The sequence below is a fragment of the Euprymna scolopes genome, chromosome 3, assembly GCF_053919585.1.
Source record: "Euprymna scolopes isolate OS-2025 chromosome 3, ASM5391958v1, whole genome shotgun sequence".
Lineage (NCBI taxonomy): Eukaryota > Metazoa > Mollusca > Cephalopoda > Sepiida > Sepiolidae > Euprymna > Euprymna scolopes.
Genome location: NC_136484.1, coordinates 26,328,780 through 26,333,330, shown reverse-complemented (window position 1 = coordinate 26,333,330; position 4,551 = coordinate 26,328,780). Strand labels below are relative to the sequence as shown.

The 4,551-nt window shown below is 32.2% G+C and overlaps 1 pseudogene; it reads right to left on the bottom strand.

The window, feature by feature from the left end:
- Nucleotides 1-238: 238 nt before the first annotated feature.
- On the bottom strand, nucleotides 239-355 carry LOC145265685 (5S ribosomal RNA; annotated as a pseudogene).
- Nucleotides 356-4,551: the final 4,196 nt, after the last annotated feature.

The following is a 4,551-nucleotide window of genomic DNA, read 5'->3' as shown; positions in this document are numbered from 1 at the left end:
ACATATATAACAATATACATATACACATAACTTTACACAAAGTTATATTTATACAGACTCCATCAGTCTTTGACAGACTATGGATACCCACGAACGGGTTGCTTGCGCGTGAAATTTTTGTGGCAGGAAGTGCGCAATCTCCAACCACACCTCTCCTGAGTCGACATTGTTGAATACCAGTAGCAAATGAAGTGAATGTACAGGACAACTGGAAACAAATGCCGAGATAAGCGGAGAGCACATACAGTGCCTAGAATTCCCAAATGGTTACCCATCTAGTACTAACCAGGCTCAACGTTGCTTAACTTCGGTGATCAGACGAGAACCGGTATGTCAACGCGATTATTCCGTATTTAAAGAGTTATATGTAATGGAAAACTATTTAGATCTGATTTCCGCTATTCAAATATATTTTTTATGTACTATTTCGATGTGAGAATAAATGTTTCATATACTTACACAGATTCGGTTTCTCTAACCAAGATTAAAATCTTCTTCAAATTCAACTGGCTCAACTCAGTGCAGCCTATTATTTCCCATTAACAATCCCACATTACAAATTAATAATAAACATTGATTCATTATTCTTTTGCTGCCATTCTCACAGTGTTTGCTTCTAATTGAACTATAGATTAACAATAGCTTTCTTTTTTTTTTCTTTTTTTTTTTTTTACACAGTGATCACCACTTATCAAGGCCCGGAAGCCACTCAGGGATAAGGGTTATTGCAAGTACATTACATTACAGACCAATGGAGATTTGATGAAGTGTTTAATTAAGGGGGCGGTTCATTAGGAATTTGTTAACATTGGACTTGAAGACATTCAAGTTGTAGTCCGGAGGAAAGCAGGCAGACGGAACAGAGTTCCACAGGCGTGCAGGTCTAAGAAAGAAAACATTTCTGAAATTAGGTGCTTATTATTATTTACTCACTAGGAATAGTCACACACGCCATCATCAAAGCCATATTACTGTATGTTTACCTACATCAAATATGACGTCATAGCACATATATGCATTATACGTCATATATGATATCAGCAAATTACATGATATGTAATCACATGATATATGATGACGTCATATATGATGTTATATATGACGTCATAGCAAAAAAAGAGTTTATAAAGGGGATCGAAAGTGGAAAGTGGATCCAATACATAGAAATATATAAACATCTGTCAGTGGAGGAGAAATCCTTTACGACTGAGACAATTTTTATTTTTGTTCCTTTTCTCCACATTAAAAAAACGACCCTGGTGTCTAACTCTGTCCCGTGGGGAGACATTGTAAATAGGAACATATACATATCCTCAAAATTCACAATGATCAGTTAATTAATTTAGGAGTGAATTCAATACATACAAGCATATAAACATATACACATATTTAAAATTCATAATGATCGGTTAATTAGTTTAGGAGTGAATACAATACATACAAATATATAATCATATACACATACTAAATATTCATAATGATCCGTTAATTAGTTTAAGAGTTAATCCAACACATGCAAATATATAAACATATGCACATACTAAACAGTCATAATGATCGGCTAATTAGTTTAGGAGTGAATCCAATACATAGAAATATATAAACATATACACATAATTAAAATTCATCATGATCGGTTGATTAGGTTAGGAGTGAATCTAATACATAATGCCATTACTTGATCTATTTACGTGATTTTTGGAATGTAATAAACAAGCCGATATATAATATATCATATATATTTGGAATATGATATTTTCGTTTCATACATCAAAAACATTCTTCTGTATTTTTTTAAAATAAAAATATTCTTGTATAATTATTACAAAATAACATTTAAAAGTCAAGTAGGAAATGGTGTAGATTAAAACTTTAACACTGGTGTTAGTGGACGGTCACATTATTCGCTGCGCCAAAGGGGCAGTCGCTTTAATAGCGGTGTGAAATAACTAAATAAATAGATTTTGTGTTACAGGACGTACGCATGCGCAGAACAACGCCATTGTGCTACGCTCGCCAAGTTGTCATTTATTTCAAGTTTGAACACCTTAGCAATTATTTTAACCGAGTAAATACCTCTAATAAAATTCTGCACCAAAAATGCAATCTTTTGAGCACACCACCCAATGACCATCCGTCTGAGAAGAGATACAAATTGAAAAACGAAGACAGACACACACACACACACACACACACACACACACACACACACACATACTGAGACTTATATATTAGATTAAAGCCTAACTAATCAAAATTTAAGTGATCAACAAAACTTAAACATAATAGATCAACTGAATTTTTTTTAAAATTAAACTAACCGAAAATGCAGTTTGAAACTAAAACGTAACAAGCTTTCGCTTCCCTTATGTTTTTTTTAGTCCTCGTATTCCATGAGCAATTTTTCTGACTAAGAGGAAATAATTGCAGTTTTCAATAAAAGAGCGTACTATTTAAAGTTAAGCATGACAGACCAATGAAAATGCTATTTAAAGTTAAGCATGACAGACTAATTAAAATGCTATTTAAATTCAAGCACAACAGACAAATTTGAATGCTATTTAAAGTAATGCATTACAGACCAATTAAAATGCAACTTAAAATTAAGCATGACAGACCAATAAAAATGCTATTTAAAGTCAAGCATGACAGACATATGAAAATGCCATTAAAAGTTAGGCATGACAGACCGATGAAGATGCTATTACAAGTTAAGCATGACAGACCAATGAAATTGATATTTAAAGTTAAACATAACAGACCAATGAAAATACTATTAAAAGTTAAGTTTGACAGACTAAGGAAAATACTGTTTAAAGTTAAACATGACAGACCAATGAAAATACTATTTAAAGTTAATCATGACAAAACAATTAAAATGCTATTTAAAGTTAATCATGAAAGACCAATTAAAATGCTACTTAAAGTTAAGCATGACAGACCAATTAAAATGCTACTTAAAGTTAAGCATAATGGATGAATTAAACTGCGGTTTACAAGTAACCTGACAGACTTATAAAAAAGCTATTTATAAATGCTCTTTAAAGCTAAGTATGACAAACAAATAAACATGCTATTTAAAGTTAATCATGACAGACTAATAGAAATGCTATAAAAAATTAAACGTGACAGACATATTTCAATGCTATTTAAAGTTAGGCATGACAAACGAACGAAAATGCTATTTAAAGAGAAGCATGACAGACCAATTAAACTTCTATTTAAAGTTAACTATGACAGACCAATGAAAATGCTATTTAAAGTTTAGCATGACAGACCAATTAAAATGCTATATAAAGTAAGGTATTACAGACCAATCAAAAAACTATTTTAAAGTTAAGCATTACAGACTACTAAAAATTCCATTTAAAGTTAAGCATGATAGACCAAAGAAAATACTATTTTAGGTTAAGCATGACAGCTTTTCAATTTAAGCATTAGGCCTAACATTTGCGGGCAATATGAACTGGAACAAATACATATAGGGCATTGCGAAGGCTGCTGCAAAGAAGGTGGGTTCCCTCTATCGAACTAGAAGACTACTCACACCTGAGAGTATCCTGTACCTTTACAAGGCCACCATTCGCTCATGCAGGGAATATTATTTCCACATCTGGTGCATTTACCACTAGTCTCTCCCTCTTAGATAAAGTCCAAAAAAAGTTGTCAATCTAATCGGTCCCAATTTATCAAATAAGCTCCAGCCCCATGTCCCATCGCCACAATGTTGCATCACTGTGCCTGTTTTACAAATATTTTAACGGAATGCTTCTAATGAACTCGTTTTATTTGTACCCCCTCGACATACATATCCTCGACAAACCTGCTTAGCAATAAGATCAAACCCCTTCATTGTTGATGTCCCTAAATGCTAGAAAGATTTCTATTCTAATAGTTTCTTCTCTCAAACAGCTAGGCTTTGGAATTCCCTTCCTGCTCCATGCTTCCCTTGCTGTACTGATATGCAGAAGTTTAAATGTAACATAAACAAATATCTTGTTAATCTTTCCTAGACACAGCCCCAAATTGTAACCCCTTACATCAAAGTGGCGATATGCTTGGTAAGGGGTAAACATGATTTTTTTAAAAATGCATAACAGACCAATAAAATTATGATTTAAATTTAATTATGACAGACCTATAAAAATACTATTTAAAGTTAAACATAGCAGACCAATGAAAAAGCAATTGAAAGTTTAGTATAACACACCAAGTAAAAATGGTATTTATAGTTAAGAATGACAAACCAATTAAAATGCTATTTAAAATTAAGCATGGCAGACCAATGAAAATGCTATTTAAAGTAAAGTATAACAAACAAATGAAAATGCTACTTAAAGTTTAGCATGACAAACCAATTAAAATGCTATTTAAAGTTATCATGACGGACGATTTAAAATGCTATTTAAAGTTAAGCATTACTGACCAATCAAAATATTATTTAAAAGTAAGCATGCCAGACCAATTAAAATGCTATTTAACATTAAGCATGTCAGACCAATTAAAAGTCTGTTTAGATTTACGACTGACAGACCAATTAAAATGTTTTTA